The sequence below is a fragment of the Leguminivora glycinivorella genome, chromosome 21, assembly GCF_023078275.1.
Source record: "Leguminivora glycinivorella isolate SPB_JAAS2020 chromosome 21, LegGlyc_1.1, whole genome shotgun sequence".
NCBI lineage: Eukaryota > Metazoa > Arthropoda > Insecta > Lepidoptera > Tortricidae > Leguminivora > Leguminivora glycinivorella.
The window spans coordinates 3,567,059-3,590,541 of record NC_062991.1 but is presented as its reverse complement, the minus strand read 5'-3'; the positions used below and the strand labels follow the sequence as shown (position 1 = coordinate 3,590,541).

At 40.5% G+C, this 23,483-nt stretch overlaps 1 pseudogene; it reads left to right on the top strand.

The window, feature by feature from the left end:
• Positions 1–21,767, top strand: part of LOC125237547 — a 31,660-nt pseudogene extending 9,893 nt beyond the window's left edge.
• Positions 21,768–23,483: the final 1,716 nt, after the last annotated feature.

The window sequence follows — 23,483 nt, the reverse complement described above, 5'->3', positions numbered from 1 at the left end:
GCAATGTCACAATTTGGATTTCTTTCAACCCCTTTTTGCCAAGAGTGGCACTGAAACTTGTGCTCTGCCTACCCCTTTATGGGATACAGGTGTGATTATATGTATATGTATGTATGTGTACTTATTTTATGCGGTTGAAAGCAAACGAGCAAACAGGTCCTGGTGGTAAGCGATCACTGCCGCCCTTGACATCCGAAACACCAGAAGGGTTGGACGAGCGTTGCCGGCCTTTAAAACTTAGGAACTTAGGCAGCATTTTATCTAACCGATCACCAGTCTTCTGTTTGTACAGTCAACCAATTGGTAGTGACGTTATAAATCAGATTGTAAGAAACCTCTTACTGCTTGTCATTTTGACATGATTGTAGAGTGGCCTAGCGTTCCAATTGGTTGACTGTACATTGTACAATCTAAACTATCGGCAAACAGGCAGCCTTATCCAAGTGAAAATGTCCAACGATTTCTGTCTCATTCACGATGCTACTAATGCTAGTCGCGTGGATAAATCTGCCTATAGGAATACATGAATGGTAGACAATGCTATAATTGTTTGATTACATTTTCACAATCTCGCGCACCGGCCACTGCGAAGCATCATTCTATTGTTATTTAATCGCGGCAGTTATTAGTGATTTAATAATCATTGTAGAGGCAGCAGACAAGACAACCTTTATGCTAATGCTTCTCGAACCTAGATCCAGGTTAGTAGCACAGATAGCTGAGAAGTGACTCTGGAGATCGAAAATGTTCTTGACCTGACATTTGTCTAACCCGAATAACAGGCAGTTGTAATAAAGTTGTATTAAACTCTATTCACAGCAGTCAAATTTAAATAAATGATTTTTATGATATGCACTACTTACGGATTTTCTATGTATTATATTTTTCCCCTCACTAGCTCGGAAACACGTGTTTTGTCCTTTAATACCAGCGGGTAAAAACGCATTTTATCCACTAGTGGGTAAAGTAATTTGACCTTGAATATAATCAAATTAACTGCTTTAAAATTGATAAAAGTAGGTGAATCTAGTAATAAAGATGATTTACCAGGTTTGGAACTACTGGAAGGAGTGATAAACGCATTTTTTGCGTTGTAGTTTCCTCGTTATATAGTGAGGGGAAAAGTTTTGTGTTACAATCGGGTGCAAATGTATTTTACTTCTCGTATGTTAAAAAACTCGCAAGTTCAGGATTCTATTCTCGAACCACTCGCTTCGCTCGTGGTTCAACTATAGAATCCTTTCACTTGCTCGTTTTTCAATTCCACACTCGGCGTTAAAATACAACTTTGCCCCCTTGTATAACAAATAACTATTATTTTATTCATTATCCTTACAGGTAAACCTGCCTATTCATAGATTTATAGTAATTTAAAAAATAATTATCAGTAATATCTACACATTATAATAATTATATCTAGTTATAACCAAAGGTAACATTAACTTTTAACACCAAGTAGTTCTCGAGATATTAAGCAATACGGAGAGACAGACCGACGGACAGAAATACGCCGAAGAGTTTCTGCTGTACTATCAGCTGCAAAAGTGCATGTAGAAATTATGAATTAATTTATTGATAAATTCGTCATGTAGGTATGGAATCACCAAACTAAATGAAAATACGTTTCGGAATCATCCTGCGGAAACTCACGTGAATATTACCATTTTCATTTAAGTTTTATTAGAACTCAGAGACTGTCGTTTTATTAGTAGGTAACCTTTAATAAGTTTTTTTTTATTCAAACACAAATTGATTGCCATTTTGGTTAGGTCCTAAAGGTATATTGTAGCGAATATTACAAGAAAACAAACAAGCGCTTGTAGCCTAGCGGTAAGTACGTGCAACTTCCGCAGGTCGCGGGTTCGAACCCCGGCTCGCCCCAATGAGTTTTTCGGAATTTATGTGCGAAATGTCATTTGATATTTGCCGGTCGCTTTTCGGTGAAGGAAAACATCGTGAGGAAACCGGACTAATTCCAATAAGGTCTAGTTTACCCTTCGGGTTGGAAGGTCAGATGGCAGTCGCTTTCGTAAAAACTAGTGCCTTAGGCTCCCATGAACCGCGGCAAATGCTGGGATAACGCAAGGAGGATAATGATGATTACAAGAAAACAAACAAGAGGGTGGTAAGAATACCTACTAGACAATAGGGATCATTAAATTGGCGTTTCTATTGATCATTACTATAACTTGAATACGGAAAGAGTTGAACTCTCATAACATTATGTCAGGAAACGGAGTTAACAAAGTTGATTGTTTACCAAACCGATCGAAACAAAAAACGTTTGTAACCTTTTTTATAACTAAGCAAAATCTTATTGTGCTCTCTTTAATCGATACGCTAAAAAACTTTTCGATATACTGTGCCTATTGAGGCCTATCACTTTTTATATTACATGTGTTAGTATATTTTTCTAACACGCATTTCGGCATGACCTTCAAACTCCTTTGTTCCCATATTAAATTCCGGGTACGCACTTGTGACTACTCTGGCAATGCAGGTTAAATCTCAAAACAGTAACTAGTTAATAATGTACATATATTGGATCAACTATCCATAGGAATAAAATTTAGTCATAGCTACATTATGCACACATTTTTTTCAAAGATATATTCCCAGCAATATTTCCCAATAAATTTAGAATTACTCCTGACAAGGCAATATTTCCCATTTAACTCGGGAATATTCTTTGTATTGGCGCAGCACTATTTTTGTCATCAATTTAGCACCTAATGGCACGGTGTTCAAAATTATGCATTTTATCGTGAGTCTCTCCATAATTATCTTATATCTAAATTACATTAGTTATTTGTTTTACAAGGGGGCAAAGTAGTTGTTGCGAGGGTTTCAAGGTACGAAGGTTAAACAAACTTTGCCACCGAGTGAAACAAAAACATTTTCACCACACCAACACGAACAAAATACTGACTATAAAACATGAAACTAAATCAAATCCATTAAATAATTCAATATTTATGATTCAAAATCATCATTTATAAGTAAAAACTACCAGCCCGCTTAAGACCTGAAGTTAAAATTTGTATGAAATTACTTTGCACTCTTGTGGATAAAATGCGGTTTTGCTATCTGTTTTCCAATAGCAAAGAAAGCCTTTATCGGTTGGGGTGGCGAAAAATACATTTTATATTTATAAAAAACTCTTTATTTACATGAACATATTTACATAATTTTATTATGGGGTCATTAGCTAGCTTTTAAGTTTAGTCTTAGTTTCTTATATATAATTACATTAATTATATAGAAATAGCTCTTTAATTATAATAAATTAATTAACATTTGCTCAAATTGCCCAAAAATATTCGATGCCAACTTTAGCTTGGTGTGAACAGACATCTTTTGGGCGAGCTCCCATAAGCCACGTCTTCGCCTTGGCTAGTCTCTTGCAGTGGACTTTACTATTTATACAAAATATAATTTTTAAGAAAAAAAAAACCGTGGCCTTTCGGGTTCTGGTGAAAGCTACTTGCGAATGTTGGATTATGTAGAAATGTGTAAGTATTTTTTAAAACTGCTTTTAATGCTTTAATTATTAGATGGAAACACGTATAACGTTAAGGTTTGAGGAGTTTCCTCAATTCCTCATGAATCCGATTATATTATAAGAAATCGAAGCTTGACAAACTTTGACTTCAAAACATATGCTTAACAAACATAACTAAATAAATGTCACTGTTCTGAACTTAAATGCATGCTTTTCTTACAAAAATACCAAAGTCACTATGAGTGTGCCGTTCAGGTTTGAGGAGTTTGGTTCTGGCCATCATCAGCAGTTCCACTGCACCAAATGTCACTGTTCTGGACGAAAGTGCATGCTGTTCTTATAAAAATACCAAAGTCACTATAAATATGCCGTTCAGATTTGAGGAGTTCGGTTCTGACCATCATCAGAAATTCCACTGCACCAAATGTCACTGTTCTGGATGAAAGTGCATGCTGTTCTTATAAAAATGGCAAAGTCACTATAAGCGTGCCGTTCAGATTTGAGGAGTTTGGTTCTGGCCATCATCAGCAGTTCCACTGCACCAAATGTCACTGTTCTGAACGAAAGTGCATGATGTTCTTATAAAAATACCAAAGTCACTATAAGCGTGCCGTTCAGATTTGAGGAGTTCGGTTCTGACCATCATCAGAAATTCCACTGCACCAAATGTCACTGTTCTGGACGAAAGTGCATGCTGTTCTTATAAAAATGGCAAAGTCACTATAAGCGTGCCGTTCAGATTTGAGGAGTTTGGTTCTGGCCATCATCAGCAGTTCCACTGCACCAAATGTCACTGTTCTGGACGAAAGTGCATGCTGTTCTTATAAAAATACCAAAGTCACTATAAGCGTGCCGTTCAGATTTGAGGAGTTCGGTTCTGACCATCATCAGAAATTCCACTGCACCAAATGTCACTGTTCTGTACGAAAGTGCATGCTGTTCGTATAAAAATACCCAAGTCACTATAAGCGTGCCGTTCAGATTTGAAGAGTTCCGTTCTGGCCATTATCAGCAGTTCCACTGCACCAAATGTCACTGTTCCGTACCTAAATGCATGCTGTTCCTTTATTAACACAAAAATCACCATATGTATGCCTTTCAGATTTGAGGAGTTCCCTCGATTTCTCCAGGATCCCATCATCAGAACTGGGTTCTGAGAAAAATGGGACCAATCTGTATGTATATACATTCAATCAAAAAAAAATTTTCAAAATCGGTCCAGGAACGACGGAGATATCGAGGAACAAACATAAAAAATAAAAAAAAAAAACATACAGACGACTTGATAACCGTCCTTCTTGAGATATGAGGCGACGGTTAAAAAACAAAACAATAATGAATCTCGTCACTACTTTGAACAAATCTCGTATCTCACGCTGCTCCTCAAAGTTAAAACGCAGTAAGTTGTCTATATGCATTCCATACATACTTACTACAATTTTCTTTTCATTGACAGACGAAGATACAAGTTTTTTTTAAAGTAGTGACGATATGCGTCTCTTAACAGATATACCTAATAGCGAAAAATTAAGTGCAATGTTATAACTTATTAAGTCTAATGGCGTCGTTTTACTTGGCCTGTTTGCCTAAATAATATATCGGTATTTACTCCGCCGAGCTTGACATCACGACGACGCTGTGTGCAAATTTTGTCTTAAAAACAGTGATCCGATTTTTTTAAACTAGTCTTTTTAAAGTCTCTCCACAGGGGCGGCTCACTCCGCGATACCTATATGCCGGGGGCCGCGAGTGCGCGGCCCATTCAGTGGTGACGACATTCGCGCCGGGCAATAGAAATCAATGTCTTGTTAATGTACCTAGGTAAGAATTTAGAATGGCGGCATTTTGTGAACATCAAAGGAGTGAGCCTTCTGTACTTGTACTATTATATATGTATTCTGTGGTTGAGGTTGAGACAGACATGACAAGGGGCAACCTTGAACTTGTTGGTATTGCTACAATAAATGTTATGTTCATTAAAGTTTTTCTTTGTCTATGTTATGTAATTGGTACTAATTAAACTGTAGGGATGTGCTAGAAGGATATAGACTACGAGTACCTTATATCTAGCCGATGTGTTATGCAACAAAGCAGTGAACTCAGTGAACACAAGTGAACTCACGTCTATCGGCGAAAAAACAATCGTTGACGCTAGACGCCAATCGAAACGCAGTCTGTCTCTGTCGCGCCAATACGGAAGAGTGATAGAAATTGCTAGTTACGATAACGTATCGAGGATTCGTAAGCGATTACTATCAGGGCTCGGATACCGGTAAAATTTTCAAACGGTTATCATGTACTTTGCAAAACCTTTATATTTCGTTTTCGCTCGAAAAACCGCTATTTTTAAACCGGTTTTTAGGGGAACGCTTTCATAAAGGTACATACATACATACATACAATCACGCCTGTATCCATAAAGGGGTAGGCAGAGCACATAAATTACTCAAGTTTCAGTGCCACTCTTGGCAAAAAGAGTTTCATAAAGGTTTCGTTCGATTAACCGTTTAGAACAAAATAAACCGGTCTATTCCGCAATATGATAGGTAATACTGTTCTAACCAAACAAAAAAAGTCGCTGCGTGAACGTAGGTATTTACGCGGCGTCGAATAAACCGGTTTATTTCGGTTAAAATAAAGTTCTCATAACGTTCGCGTTCTTTACAAAGTTCGGAGTAAAATCGAAATAAACCGGTTTTAACCGGTAAAAAATAAACCGGTTCCGAGCCTTGATTACTATACTTACATTTGACTACGTACCCTGAAGCTTCTACGATTTCTAAATTTGAAATGCGAGGTAATCGTTTGTCCCTTTGAACCCTCCTTACCACATTCATGAACACGTGTATGCTATAGCCTGCTCGAGCAGGCCTCTAACCCCCGCCCATCTGGGGGAGCATACACCTGCCGTGTGTGCGGACGAGGGATCCTCTCTCGAATTGGGCTGTACAGCCACGAACGTAAGTGTCGCAAAGATGCTGCTTGAATCATCTGTTATAATTCAAAAGCCTGTTATTATGCTATAGCATACGCGTAGTCATCTGTTTCCTTTGGCATATGACAGATGACGTCACTAGCCGTCCTTGAACGTGTTAACCTATAAACCTTCATGAAAGGGGTAAAACTTCAAAAAGTTATGACAGAGAGGTACAACTGCACTTTGTACTGACTGTGTTTTGTACTTCTGACGAGACATTTTTATGTATATAAAGTATTAAACTTTAATATAAATAAGTATTTGAATCGGCGGAAAAAATATAAATTAAATGCGTAGACACTTATCTATACAAAAATCTTGACAAAAGAAGTACAGATCGCTGAAATTAATGTTGATAGTAACATTAATGACGACTAATAATTATTTAATTTATAAATGACAATTCTATTTTATTTACACAAAATATACATTTAAATAATAAAAATAAATTAAAACTAAACTAAACCTAACTTAACCTAGGGGGACTACATTGTATCTACAAATGTCTCCCAAGTCGCTGCCAGTACCACCTAGTGTGCCCATAAGGCTGGCCGCGTTTCCTCGCTGGATAGCGATGCCAATGCGCTGAGCGAGGAACGAGCCAGCCCTACGGTCACCAGTTGACTTGATTAGGAGATATTTCAGCCTTTGGAATAATTTTAAGGCCTCCGGCCCCCATGGACCTAAGGTTTCCACAGCGAAGGCTGCAAAAACGTAACCGTCGCCAAGACATGCGTATTTTCGACGTTTTGCAGCCACCGCTGTAGCGGCAGCACTGCCTGCCTTCACTGACGTCGTGCCGAGGTGGGACGGCGCGAGGGTGTCTACGCAGGTTGCATCCCATATGAGAGGCCGTCCCTGTTCCCACGGCACGAGGGTCAACCCGTCGGGCCTCTTGCCGTCGTCGTATTAATACTTTACAAACATAAAAATTTAGCTTTCGCCCGCATGCTCCATACTCCATACAAACTTCCACCCCCATTTCAAGGACTTGGGGGTTTAGAAAGAGACAAAAATTAGTCTAAGTATGTCACTCTCCATCTCTTTGACTATGTCCACTTAATAAAATCATGTCATTTCGTCGCTCCGTTTTGCCGTGAAAGACGGACAAACAAACTGTGTCTGTTTGTTCACTTCAGTGTTTGCACACTTTCCCATTTATATTTAATATTGGTATGTAAGTAAGTATATATTAATCTATATTTCGATAACGGTTCCCGCTAAAGTTTTAAATTATCACTGATCCCAATAACCAGTTTTTTTTTTTTTTTTTTTTATACTACGTCGGTGGCAAACAAGTATACGGCCCGCCTGATGTAAAGCGGTCACCGTAACCTATGGACGCCTGCAACTCACATGCGCGTTGCCACCCCATTAGAAACTTGTACATTCCCTTTTGCTGTGTTAAGTACACAGTAAAAAGGAGTGTACAAGTTCTAAGGAGGGTTCGGGTTGCCGACGACTCAAAGGACAATAAACGGAACAAGTTTCGGTACAAGTTTCTATACTAAGTAAAGGAAAAACGAACAAACATACTGAAGTGAATACGATTACTAAGTGGTTCAGGTACACTCAAGCAAATAAGTAGTTCGTTCTAGATTTCCAAGTCATCACTGTGTAAAAATATCCTTTTCCCCTCACTAGCTCGGAAACACGTGTTTTGTCCTTTAATACCAGCGGGTAAAAACGCATTTTATCCACTAGTGGATAAAGTAATTTGACCTTGAATAAAGTCAAATTAACTGCTTTAAAATTGATAAAAGTAGGTGAATCTAGTAACAAAGATGATTTACCACCTGTGGAACTACTGGAAGCAGTGATAAACGCATTTTTTGCGTTGTAGTTTCCTCGCTATAGTGAGGAGAAAAGTTTTGTGTTACACTCGGGTGCAAATGTATTTTACTTATCGTGTGTTAAAAAACTCGCAAGTTCAGGATTATATTCTCGTACCACTCGCTTCGCTCGTGGTTCAACAATCGTTTCACGTGCTCGTTTTTCAATTCCACACTCGGCGTTAACATACAACTTTGCCCCCTTGTCTTGTATAACAAATAACTATTAATATTAAAAACCGGCCAAGAGCGTGTCGGGCCACGCTCAGTGTAGGGTTCCGTAGTTTTTCGTATTTTTCTCAAAAACTACTGAACCTATCAAGTTCAAAATAATTTTCCTAGAAAGTATTTGTAAAGTTCTACTTTTGTGATTTTTTTCATATTTTTTAAACATATGGTTCAAAAGTTAGAGGGGGGGGACGCACTTTTTTTTCCTTTAGGAGCGATTATTTCCGAAAATATTAATATTACCAAAAAACGACCTTAGTAAACCCTTATTCATTTTTAAATACCTATCCAACAATATATCACACGTTGGGGTTGGAATGAAAAAAAAAATCAGCCCCCACTATACATGTAGGGGGAGTACCCTAATAAAACATTTTTTTTCATTTTTTATTTTTGCACTTTGTTGGCATGATTGATATACATATTGGTACCAAATTTCAGCTTTCTAGTGCTAACGGTTACTGAGATTATCCGCGGACGGACGGACGGACGGACGGACGGACAGACAGACATGGCGAAACTATAAGGGTTCCTAGTTGACTACGGAACCCTAAAAAGACATCATCCTCCTTGCGTTATTCCGGCATTCGTCACGGCTCCTGGAAGCCTGAAATCCGTTTTGGCAACTAAACCCAGGAAAACCTGTAGCCACCAGTTTTAAGAAAGCGATTGCCGTCTGACCTTCCAACCCGAACCCCTTATTGGGATTACTCCGGTTTCCCGTGGTTTTCCTTCATCGAAAAGCGACTGGTATACCTAAATATCAAATGACATTTGGCTCACACTCATTGGTCGAGCCGGGGTTCAAACCCGAGTTACTCAGAGCATTTGAAGATCGTGCTTCGGCATCGCTCCAACGATACCTGGGTCGTCCACTCGGCCTCCGTCCTGCTGAGAAACCTAGGTATGTCCTGAGAGTTTTGAAAGATTCACGGTTATTTTCATTAGATGCATGCAACGTGTCGAAATATCGGGAGCTCGACAAAAATCAAAAAGGGAATCACCCTCTATATCCCCTTCAATATACTTAAGTATCCTAGTGTTGCCTGTGTGGTGACGGGTTAAGAATTTCACCACCCCCTTTCTTCCCGTGGGTGTCGTAGAAGGCGACTATGGGATATGGGTTAAATTATGGTGTAAGCGAGAGACTGGCAACCTGTCACTGCAATGTCACAGTTTCGTTTTCTTTCAACCCCTTATTTGCCAAGAGTGGCACTGAAGCTTTAGTAGTTTCATGTGTTCTGCCTACCCCTTTATGGGATACAGGCGTGATTGTATGTATGTATGTATATACTTAAGTCTAGGTCTACTCTAATATATGCCCTTTTTGCGCCGCGATCATCCTCCATTCTGAAACGTGAAGGCTAGTCAGTTGTGGGATGCGTAGTGATATCTCCCACGGGTTCCACTTACTTGCAGTAGGTATAGCTCCAGGCGTAGAAAGCAAACAAGCAGGATACGTTTTGAAGCTTTATTCTTGAGCACACACATGCGTAAGCGAACAGTTTAAATTTACAGAAGGGGAAATGCAAGATAGGCAAAGCAAAAGCACTTAAATGTATAAAGCGCGAGCGAGTGCACAAAGGAATGCGATTGGAATGCGACCGAGCAGCGCGGTGGCGTGCGCCGTGCGTCAGAGAGGCAGATAGACTGGTGAGCGCGGCGCGCGGGGGAACATGCGCGGGCGCAGGGCGGCCGGCTGGGAACCGGTCACGCCGCGACGTTATCAGCTGTGTGCAGTCGCTCCGCGCGCTAAACTATCTACTAATAACAAGAATCTGTTTGTCCGCTTCAACATACAAAACATTTTACATTTTATTTTCACATAATTCATAGTGCAGATTAATTAATTCATAGTAATGAATAAAAGGTTAAAAGGGTAAAATTCATTAAATGCTAATCAACAATTAAAATTACTGTACATAATCGTTAATTGAATAATTAGGATATAAAATAAATTCATTTGACATAATTAAATTCATTGTAAATAAATAAAATTAAAATGATTTGATATAAATAATTAATTTGAATTGATTGATGAATAAAAATTGTAAAAAGTAAAACTGTAAAATGTAAAACAATAAAAACATTAAAATTAATAAAATACATAAAATCTGTGGCAGAACGCCCACATCACCCCCTCCAGAGACCTGCTAAGGGCGATAATAGTCAGGGAAACGTACTACACGACCTGAACGCGTACGCTTGACGACATCTTCCTCATTCAAAGCTGAACTGGTGGTGGTTGTTTTATGTGAGTTGTTCTGTGTTTTATGTGTAGTGTGAGTGGTGTGTGTGTCGTGAAGTATGTAGGCTGGCTTTATCCGGTCTACTGATACCGTCACAGACTTACCATTAATGAGTACGGTATACACCTTCGGTTCTCTCTTCAGAACCTCATAGGGTCCCGTGTACGCTGGTTTTAGCGACTTGCATAGGGTATCGTCCCTCAGAAACACATGCGAAGACGTTGCCAGGTCATTGAAAACAAACGTACGACGCTGACCTACATGACGGGAAGCTGGTGTCGGGTGCAGGTTCCTTGTGAACGTGCGAAGCCGAGACAAGTAATCCGTCACATCTGGTAATGGATCAGCCCCTGGGTTGAAAAATTCACCAGGCATACGCAAGGGCTGACCGTAGACCAGCTCAGCAGAAGTTGCTTGGAGATCCTCCTTAAACGCGTTCCTCATGCCCAACAACACCAATGGGAGTGATTCAACCCAGGTGGAGGTGGCGTGACACGTGATGGCAGATTTCAAATGGCGGTGCATACGCTCCACCATCCCATTGCACGCTGGGTGATAAGCGGTGGTACGCTTATGTACAAACCCTGCCAGCTCGGACAGCTTCTTGAAGAGCGCAGACTCGAACTGACGACCTCTGTCGGTGACAATATCCACCGGGCACCCGAAGCGAGCTATCCAGCCATGCAGCAGAGCTTGTACGACGGTATCGGCAGACATGTCCTGTATTGGGATTGCCTCAGGCCATCTCTTAAAACGGTCAATAGCAGTGAGGCAGTACCTAAAACCTTGGCAAAGTGGAAGTGGCCCAATTAGGTCAATGTGGATATTCAAGAACCTGCCCTTAGGGATGGCAAACGATGACAGTGGTGCGGAGACATGCCGAGTGACCTTCGAACGCTGGCAAGCCAGACAGTTCCGGGTCCATTCGCGACAGTCTCTTCTCATCCCAGGCCAGACGTACCTGTCTGCCACGAGCTTCACAGACGCGTTCGCCCCTGGATGGCTAAAGGAATGCAGGCTTTCAAAGACCTGACGCCTCAACTCTGCTGGAATGTAAGGTCTGGCAGTTGAGGAGCTCTCATCGCAGTACAGCTCAGCATCAGACCCAGGCACTTGGACTTTAGTCAGGCGCAACGAGGTGTCTTCCTTGAGTAGCTGCTCCAACTCCGGATCGTTGCGTTGAGCTGCAGCCAGCTTGCTCAAGTCCACGGGCTGCGTGATCTCCTCGATCCTAGAGAGAGTGTCAGCTACGACATTGTCCTTACCCGAGATGTGCCTGATGTCTGTGCTGAACTGCGATATGAAATCCAGGTGACGGAATTGCCTGGGCGAGCAATTCTCCTTGCGAGAATGAAACGCAAAGCATAACGGCTTGTGGTCAGTGTAGATGGTGAAGTCACGGGCTTCGACCATGTGCCGGAAATACTTAATCGCCTCATAAATCGCAAGGAGTTCGCGATCGTACGGCGAGTATTTCTGCTGGGCAGGACTCAGCTTGCGCGAGAAGAAAGCCAGCGGCTCCCAGCCCCTCTCCTCGTTGAACTGCTGCAACACTGCCCCCATGGCCACATCTGATGCATCTGTGACGATGCTGAGCTTCGCCTGCGCATCCGGATGAGCCAAAAGAGCAGCTCGACTTAAGTCCTGCTTACAGCGAACGAATGCGTCCTGCTCCGCCGACGTGAAGTGAACCGGGTGCGAAGCCTTCACCGAACCCGCCAACAGAGCGTTCAGAGGAGCCTGGTTCTGAGCAGCATTGGGTATGAACCTGCGATAAAAGTTCAACATACCCAGAAAACGCCTGAGCTCCCGCACGTTCTTGGGTGGCGGAAAGTCCTTGATTGCGTCGACCTTGGACGGGAGAGGCCTTGTGCCTTCGGCAGAGATGCGGTAACCTAAGAATGTTACCTCTGAGGCTCCGAAGACGCACTTGGCAGTATTCACCACCATGCCATACTCCCGCAAACGGACGAACAGCTGACGAAGATGGGCTTCATGGGTCTTCTCGTTCTTTGAGAAGACTAAGAAGTCGTCCAGGTAGCTATAACAAAAGTCAAGTCCCCGCAACATTTCATCCACGAAGCGCTGGAACGTCTGCCCGGCATTTCGAAGTCCGAACGACATTGTACGGAAATTCGAAAAGACCGAACGGCGTGGTAATGGCGGTCTTCGGGATGTCGTCAGGGTTAACGGGGATCTGATTATATGCCTTAACAAGGTCAATGGTTGAAAACACGCGACAGCCTGTGATACTCTGCGCGAAATCCTGGATATGGCGAATAGGATACCTATCAGGTACTGTTCGCGCGTTGAGCATCCTATAATCGCCACAGGGTCTCCAACCACAACGTCGTGAAGGCGATCGGCGAGCTCTGCCAAGTCCTCCAGGGATGATTTTAACTGTGACGCGACAATATCTTGCGTCCGTTGTGGTAGCCGATTAACCCAGATGGAACGTAGAAAGTCCTCAGGTAGCCCAGGTCCCGCCAAGTTCTGAAGATGCCGAAGAAACTGTGAAGGCTTCCTGTCTCCCAGCTCTTCCAGGTTGAGGACCTGCTGGACCTTCCTCTCACGCGACGCAGAAAGTCGTTTAATGAGCTCCGTCTTGAGCTTTTCAAATTTGTTCTCCTCCGGTGGTGACGTAATGATGTCCTCTACCTCCGCCGCATATTGAGGCTCAAGTTGTGCCATGGCGTAATAAAATTTGGTCTCGTCCGTTGTAACACGAGACAACCGAAATTGCCCTTCCAGCTGCGCAAACCATAGCGCCGGTTTCTCTGGATAAAACGGGGGAATCTTGACACCAACCCGAAATGACTCAGCCGTTAACGGCTCGGCGCCATTTTGTAACGGTACTTCTTTGTCTTGCTCAGTGCCTTTGCCGTCTGTCATGCTGAAGTGATCACGTCGGGGTCACCAATGTGGGATGCGTAGTGATATCTCCCACGGGTTCCACTTACTTGCAGTAGGTATAGCTCCAGGCGTAGAAAGCAAACAAGCAGGATACGTTTTGAAGCTTTATTCTTGAGCACACACATGCGTAAGCGAACAGTTTAAATTTACAGAAGGGGAAATGCAAGATAGGCAAAGCAAAAGCACTTAAATGTATAAAGCGCGAGCGAGTGCACAAAGGAATGCGATTGGAATGCGACCGAGCAGCGCGGTGGCGTGCGCCGTGCGTCAGAGAGGCAGATAGACTGGTGAGCGCGGCGCGCGGGGGAACATGCGCGGGCGCAGGGCGGCCGGCTGGGAACCGGTCACGCCGCGACGTTATCAGCTGTGTGCAGTCGCTCCGCGCGCTAAACTATCTACTAATAACAAGAATCTGTTTGTCCGCTTCAACATACAAAACATTTTACATTTTATTTTCACATAATTCATAGTGCAGATTAATTAATTCATAGTAATGAATAAAAGGTTAAAAGGGTAAAATTCATTAAATGCTAATCAACAATTAAAATTACTGTACATAATCGTTAATTGAATAATTAGGATATAAAATAAATTCATTTGACATAATTAAATTCATTGTAAATAAATAAAATTAAAATGATTTGATATAAATAATTAATTTGAATTGATTGATGAATAAAAATTGTAAAAAGTAAAACTGTAAAATGTAAAACAATAAAAACATTAAAATTAATAAAATACATAAAATCTGTGGCAGAACGCCCACACAGTGATATAAATTGTGACTGAGTGTAGGTGCCAACTTAAAGGTCAACTTAATTATTTAGTCATAATTCTTTTAGTGTTAATGCATCGGTACAGTAGAACTAACTATAGCCGGTCAAACTACTTTGTCAGTAGAAAAGGCGAGGCTTACTTCGCTGTTCGAGAACAGATAGCAAAATTGCATTTATCCACAAGAGTGCAAAGTACATACAAATTTGAACTTGATGTCTTAAGCTGGCTGGTAGAATTTACCTCTAAATGATGATTTTGGATCATACATATTGAATAGATTGAGGGATTTGATTTAGTTCAATGTTTTATAGTCAATATTTTGTTCGTGTTGGTGTGGTGAAAGAATTTGTGTTTCACTCGGTGGCAAAGTTCTTTGCCCATATTATTAAACTAAAACGGGACTTAATCGCGTAAAACTTACGTTTTATATTTAACCCGACGTTTCGGACATGACATTACGTCCGTGGTCACGAGTAGACTGGCTGGGAGTTGTATCAACATCTTCTAGCTGTACGAGTTTTTCGAACTACCCGCACTTGATTGTCATCAGTCACTTTTACGCTAGTGACCACGGACGTAATGTCATGTCCGAAACGTCGGGTTAAATATAAAACGTAAGTTTTACGCGATTAAGTCCCGTTTTAGTTTAATAATATGAGTGAAGATCGTGTTAGTTTAAATCAATATAAAGTTCTTTGCCCCCTTGCAAAACAAATAACTATTACAATTTTTGACTAAGAAAAGAAGCTTCTTTTATTCTTAAAAAAACTATCGTCCGAAAACTATAACTGTTATAGAACTTTCAGGCAGTATATGTATGAAACTCATACTTCCTTCGAAATTGTAAAAGTTTGTATAATAATTATACATATTAAGTAATACACTTATCCATACTAATATTATCAATGGGAAAGAGTGTGTGTCTGTTTGTTGGTCCGTCTTTCACGGCAAATGCGACGAATTGACGTGATTTTTTAAGGGGAGATAGTTGAAGGTATGGAGAGTAACATAGGCTTCTTTTTCTCTTTCTAACGCGAGCGAAGCCGCGGGCAAAAGTTATTATATTATTATTATGAGTGACAAAGACATTCCACTCTATGCATCAGACGCACCAAAATAGCGTTCTCTAGTTTGAATTACATAAATATTTGCAATATTTACTTTACCAGTAGGCCTAGCACATGATTGCCGCGGGAGTATGTCGCCGCGAGATAGATCACACGTCTCCTTCTAACTGTATTAATGACATAAGGACGGGTAGTCTATCTCGCGGCGACATACTCCCGCGGCAATCATGTGCTAGGCCTACTGGTGGTTCTATAAGCTATGCAATATGTATACAATGTATGTAATGACGCTAATTGAGCATTTCTTTTTTTTTTTTGCCAATAAAAAATTTTTGATTGTTTTAGGGAATTTTAGGTCAATTGTACTCAGAATCACGAGTACTTTCAATCTCGATCACTGGGAGACAAAAAGTGTCCCAGAATTTCCATACATTTTTGTTACTTTCCTCTTTTGTTACCCCATTATAACATGTACGGAAAATGGTAACAAAATAAGAATCAATTGCGATATTTCAAGGTTGATTACAGATTCATATACAGTGAAACCTGGTTAAGTGGGACCTGGATAAGTGAGAAACCTCTTTAGTTGGGACCCAAGCTGCGGTCCCGACACTTTCGCACCGATTTACCTCTATTAGTGAGATAAAACAGACCTCTATAACTGAGATCAGCCTCTTCGATTTCATACTCACATTTCCCTCTATTAGTGAGACAGAGTGTGTATTTTACCATTTTTACCTCTGTTACTGAGACTATATTTCAAAGTTTAACTTCTGATTAGCAGAAACGTCTGCAATCGATGCCGTTAGGCTTAGAATAAATTTAAAAGTGGAAAATGTCTGCCTTGGGTGGGTCTCACCCAAGGCAGACATTTTCCACTTTTAAATTTATATTTTAAATGTATATTAACTTAATTGTTTTTTAAGAATTTTATAGGAATTTACCTCTGTACCTGAGATACAGTCAATCTATGACCTCTGTAACTTGGACTTTATTGAAAATCTATTTCCATATTTTTAATAATGCTTAGCCTATCTTTAAATTACGTGATTGATTCTCGTATTCTAGTGAGTTTGAGGGTTTTCTTGGTTATTTTAAGTAATTAAAGCTAAAATCTCGATAAGTAACATAAAAATAAAAAATAAAAATATTTTCATAATATACCTACCTATAAAATTTCTAAGACACCATGACGTCTTATACGAATAAGTCTTAAATTTGATTTAAATGCAAGGTCTATTTAAGTACCTTTTCTTTTAAGTAGTATGCAACAAATAATAACTACTACATATATGCAAAACACCTTATTTATCACCTCTATAACTGGCATATCCCCTATTCTGGCCTCTATTAGTGATACCCTCTGTAAATGAGCCAAAAATTTTATTATGCCTGTCTAACTGAGACCCTGAATAAGTGGAATACCTCTTTAAGTGAGATAAATTTTGTTGTCCCTTGAAGTCTCACTTATCCAGGTTTCACTGTATTACTTATTATACCTACGATTGTAACTTTTTCAGGGTTCCGTGTCTCGAAACGAAAAAATGGAACCCTTGGTCCGTTTTCACGTTATCCGATCCGATATCGGATGTCGGAAGGATTTCAATGAAAAAAATCCAAGATGGCGCCTGTAATGTATGGGATATCGGGAAAACGCACTTATAGGATGCACGTCCGTCTGTCACAGCCCATTTTCTCTGAAAACACTAACCCAATAGTTTCACGAAAGCGGGAACGATTGGAATGAACAAAACTTTGATTGTAAGTTTTAATATGTTAATTTTACATACATACATATAATCACGCTTGTATCCCATAAAAGGGTTGGCAGAGCACATGAACTACTAAGTTTCAGTGCCAAAAAGGGGTTGAAAGAAAATAAAGAAATCCAAAGTGTGACATTACAGTGACAGGTTGCCAGCCTCTCGCCTACGCCACAATTTAACCCATATCCCAAAGTCTGTTTTCTACGACACCCACGGGAAGAAAGGGGGTGGTGAAATTCTTAACCCGTCACCACACGGAGGATGTTATTTTTCTATTGTAAATACCTGAATGCTTAGGTACTAATTTCGAACTTTCTTTTCAGATCCCTTCATGACACTGTGGGACACTGGTAAAAATGAAACAATTCATCAAACAGGTATGTTATTATCTTAATTTAATATCTTCGCCTCGTCTCAATGCGCACAAAGAATAAATAATATATTTTTCACCACACTAACTGGTAAAGGCTTACTTTGCTATTCGAAAACAGACAGCAAAATTGAATTTTCTACACAAGAGTGCAAAGTACCTAATTTCATACAAATTTTAATTTGATGTCTTAAGTAGGCTGGTAGAATTTACCTATAAATGTGAGTGTGTACGGGAAAACGTCCCACTTTGTCGATTGCTATAAAGCCGCTTTGTCAGTTTATTCGTATTAAGATACACGTAAATCTTGCCTTAATGGTAACCGACAAAGTGGGACGTTTTACTAAACACACTCACAAATGATGATTTTGAATCATAAATATTGAATGGCTTTGATTTATCTGATGTTTTATAGTCAGTATTTGGTTCGTGTTGGTGTGGTGAAAAATTTTGTTTCACTCGGTGGCAAAGTTTGTTTAATCTTCGCGCCTTGAAACCCTCGCAACGCTCAAGATTCCAGTTTTTGATTCAATATTGGAATCTTTCGCTTGCTCGGGTGTCAATATTGGCACGTGCGGTTAAAATCACAATTGTAAAACAAATAACTATTAGGACATTGTGAACTGAGTCTTTTCTACTCTACTTACATAGAAGACACCCATGACTCAGGAACAAATATCCGTCACATAAATAAATGCCCTTACCTGTATCAAGATTTCAATAAAACAGACTTATAGATATTTTGTTTCTCATTTATACGCTAGGTATATTTAGTGTATAAATACATACATAGGTACATACATACAATCACGCCTGTATCCCATGAAGGGGTAGGCAGAGCACATGAAACTACTCGTTTTAGTGCCACTCTTGGCAAATAAGGGGTTGAAAGAAAACGAAATTGTGACATTGTAGTGACAGGTTGCCAGCCTCTCGCCTACGCCACAATTTAACCCATATCCCACAGTCGCCTTCTACGACACCCACGGGAAGAAAGGGGGTGGTGAAATTCTTAACCCGTCACCACACGGGCGTATAAATACTTACGACAAAATCTCCCTCACGGCATTTGAAAGTTCCACTGTCGATATAGTTTCTTACAATTCCCTATCCTCGTGGCACCCAACGTACTTTCTAAAGTACATAATAGTTTCAATGGAATTTTAATTTCATGTACAAATGAAATATAATTTCTTTTGTTTATAAATTTTTTCGAACAAATTAAAATGAATTCAAGCTCAAGTACAATATTAAGAATCAAAATTCCCTAGCAAACGTTTTGTATGGTGGGCGCTACGAGGCTGTGGCATTAATTCTATCGTCTTTTATTATCTACAGTGGTCTTTATATACATAATATATTGAGTTAATTTTAATAATCCTGCTTTTTCCAGGCATTCGTAGTAAGTGGAGCAGCGCTGAACATCGCCGGTCATGGCTGCGCGCACGGCTATCCGGCTGTCCTGTTCGCGCAACTCAGCGACACGCGACAACCACTGCACCTGACCGCACACGACATGTCGTGGATAGGTCAGTATCATCTATCGCAGGTGTATGGCTTTCACAACAATACGCACTGAACATCTATCGCAGCTGCATGATTTTTGCGCTCACGGCATATAGCTGTCCTATTGGCGCAACTCAGCGACACGCGACAACCACTGCAGCTGACCGCACACGACATGTCGTGGATAGGTCAGTAACTTCTATCGCAGGTGTATGGCTTTCTGCGCTCACGGCATAGAGCTGTCCTCTTCGCGCAACTCAGTGACACGCGACAACCATTGCAGCTGACCGCACACGACATGTCGTGGATAGGTCAGTAACTTCTATCGCAGGTGTATGGCTTTCACAAATATACGCACTGATCATCTATCGCAGCTGCATGGGTTCTGCGCTCACGGCATAGAGCTGTCTTGTTCGCGCAACTCAGTGACACGCAACAACCACTGCATCTGACCGCACACGGTATGTCGTGGATAGGTCGGTATCTTCTATCGTGTTTATTACGTATTTAGAATAGAACTATGCGTGGCGGCAGTGTTGCTGTTGAACATCTAACGCAGTCATATGGCTTTCTATCTAATCTCGCAGACAGCCAATCGTCACGACACTGACGAGCACACATGACGTGGATAGGTCAGTATCATTTATTACTGCCATATGATTTTCAGGACTAGTGATGTTAGGGCTACACAGTATTTGAATATCTATCGCAGTCATATGGCTTTCTGTCTGATCTCGCAAAAACCATTCGTCACGAACACAATACATGTCGTGAATAGGTCAGTATCTTCTATTGCAACCATATGATTTTCAGGACAATGACGTGAAGCGCTGCATAGTATTAACACTTTCGAAACCGGGCTCTACGCGGCGCTACGACATTTTCGCTACATACGGGGAAACCCATGTAATCGGCTACGCTTCTACGAGCGGTGTGCCCGACAGTCGGGTTCTTGGTAGCGAAAGTGTTAAACATCTTTCGCAGTCATATGACTTTCTATCTGATCTCGCTAGGCCGACAATTACTTACATGTAATCTGAGTTATCTGAGGCTTGTACTTTTCTATTCGACCGAGCCTTGAGCTTCGTTTACCGTAATGGCCGAAATTTGACGATTCCCAGACTGAGAACAGAAAAATCTACTTACCTCTAACCGAGTCGACATTGTCATTAACACAAAACCTTTTCAATTCCAGGGTCAGCAGTAGGGGCTATGGGTATCGTCGGCAACTTCATATCACCAGTGTTGATGTCTCGCTTCGGCCGCCAGAAGGCGAACCTGATCTCCATCGCACCCGCCCTCCTCGGCTGGGTAGTCTTCGTCGTAGCCAACAGTGTCCCCATGTTTCTAATAGCCAGGCTTCTACATGGCCTAGCACTAGGCCTACGAACCCCTCTAGCAGCCATCCTAGTAGCAGAATACACAGACCCTAAATACAGAGGCGCTTTCTTGGGACCTTGCCATATCTTTAGGTCTAGGAATATTCCTGTCACATATTTTGGGAGCTCATTTGACGTGGAAAGTCACTGCTATGGTGTGTGCCGTTTTCCCAGTTATAGCTTTAGCAATCATCAGTCATGTCACCAGAGTCACCGAGCTGGTTGGTGTCGAAAGGCAAATTTGATGAGGCTAAGAAAGCTTTCAGATGGTTGAGAGGCAATGGGGTGGAGCAACAAGCAGAACTAGAAGCTATGATAGAAGCACAGAAAAGAGAAGCACTAGTTTCGGAAGAGAAACGTGTGGAGAAACGGTTTTCAAAGAGATTCGTCGATTCTATAAAAGAGGTGTTGAAGATCTTCAGAAAAGTGGAGTTTTATAAACCTTCAATAATAGCTATAAGCATGTTGATTGTCTTTGAGTTTGGAGGAGCACATATGGTCCCAGCTTATGGAAATGAGATCTTGAAAGCTGTTTTAGATAAGGAAGACGCTAGCGAGGTGGTCTGGCAATTCACTGTTATTGATTTACTTAGAACAGTATGTGCGTTTTTAGCTATATTCCTTTTGAAAATCTTTAAACGAAGAACTATTCTTTTCACCAGCGGGATTACGACCGTGTTGTCTTTAACTTTAATATCAATATTTGTATATTTAAGAGAGGCTGATATCTTCTCGAATTCTATGATTTTAGATGCAGCTCCAATGACATTAATGATTCTTTATACTTTATCTTTTTGTTTAGGTTTAGTACCGTTAACTTGGGTTATATGTGGTGAGGTATTTCCGTTAGCATATAGAAGTTTAGGATCTACTTTATCTACGTCTTTCTTGACTCCATCTTTTGTGGTATCTATGAAGACAGCTCCACATTTATATTCCTCAATTGGAGTTCAAGGAGCTTTCTTAGTATATTCAGCTCTGTTGTCCGTGTGCCTCGGTATAATTTATGCCTTATTGCCAGAAACGAAAGATCGGACTTTGCAGGAGATTGAAGATAGCTTTAAGGGTAAGCGGAAGAAGGATGTTGAATCTGAAATGAGTCTTATGGGCAAAGATATGATCAAGTGAAACTATAAAAATATTGAGTAACAAAAAGACTACAAATGCCTTTCCCGTATAAGACATTTCTATTGATAAGTAACAAGTAAGCGATTTAACTACAGGGTGGCTAGCCGAATGGCACAATCGCTCACGAAACGCTCACGAAACGAAGCGCTAGTAGATATCTATCTCTATCGCGCTTGCGTATTGGCGCGACAGAGCCAGCGGCGTATCGCTTTCGTTTGGCGTCGGAGAAATGCCATTCGGCTACGGGGCCAGTTGATGCTTACTTTAGTTGTAACAGAAAAACTCAGCAAGATTATGCATGTACATAATATTGGTATGTTTAATGATATACTGATTTAGATGAACGAAAAAAAAAACAATTTTTGAGGAGTGTTTGTAGAATAAGTAAGTACATGAAACTTGAGTAAGATAAAATAAGAGAGTAGGTAGTGAAAGTCTCAAGATATTAAGATATCTACTAGAGGATAAGTCTTTTATACTCGTTTAACTTAAATATTTGTGAGTGTGCGCGTGTTTAGTAAAACGCCCCACTTTGCCGGTTACCATTGAGGCGAGATTTACTTGTATCTTTATATGAATAAGCTGAGAAATCGGGTTTATAGCAATCGATAAAGTGGGACGTTTCCCCGTGCACACTCACATTTTCCGAGCCTTATATGCTGGTAAAGTGATAATTAATAAACTTACTTAATGTAATAAATTTACAATTATAGGAACGAATAATTACCATTTTTAAGTACCTATCCAGTTAAATTAGTTACCAATTTTAGTTATAATATGAGGAACAGGAAGTTTGTCACATACAAATAAGGTGCCAAAGTTCTTAAGCAAGAAACAACATTAATAAACTTGCAGTCACATTTCAGAATAAATATAAATAAAAATAAATATTATATAGGACATTCTTACACAGATTGACTGAGGCTCACGTTAAGCTCAAGAAGGCTTGTGTAGTGGGTACTCAGACAACGATATATATACAAGGTGCTCGCGAGGAACCCATATAACTTTAACGGCATATTCTTGGTCACATTTTAAGACTAAAATGTCATATAAACTTTTCTAGATTTCGTCTAGTTTCAGAGTTATTGCCAATTTAAAAAAAAACATTTCCGTATTGTTACTCAGTAGAAAAGGTTTCTTAACGGCGCTGATGCGCAATTGTGGAGCATGGGCGGCGGTGATCGCTTACCATCAGGCGACCTGTCTGCTCGTTTGCCTCCTATCCCATAAAAAAAAAAAAAAAAAGTCTCACAGTAGTCATTGATAGATGTCAAAATGTGACAAAAACTTCCAAAAATTCCAAATAATTTGGTTTTTAAAATTCATATAACATTTTTTCTTTCTTTTTGCCTCAGAAACGCGTGGTTCAAGTTATGCGGGTTCCTCGCGAGCACCTTGTATAATATACAAATACTTACATAGAAAACATCCATGACTCGGGAGCAAATATCTGTGCTCATCACACAAATAAATGCCCTTACCGGGATTCGAACCCAAAATAAGTCCTAAAAATCTGCACTGAACCATAGATTAAATATAAAGATCATACCATCCCATACATTCAAATGCGACCGCCTAAGTACGCGCATACACTACACCACACATAGATGGCGCAACAAAAAATGTCTTGTAGTTTTCGATTATACTTGTAGATGGCGTTAAGTGTCACTTTTGACATCGTTTTATGGCTCGAAAGTGACACTTAACGCCAATCTACAAGTAATCGATGGCAACAAGGGATTTTTTTGTGGCGCCATTTGTGTGGTGTAGTGTATGCGCATCCTTA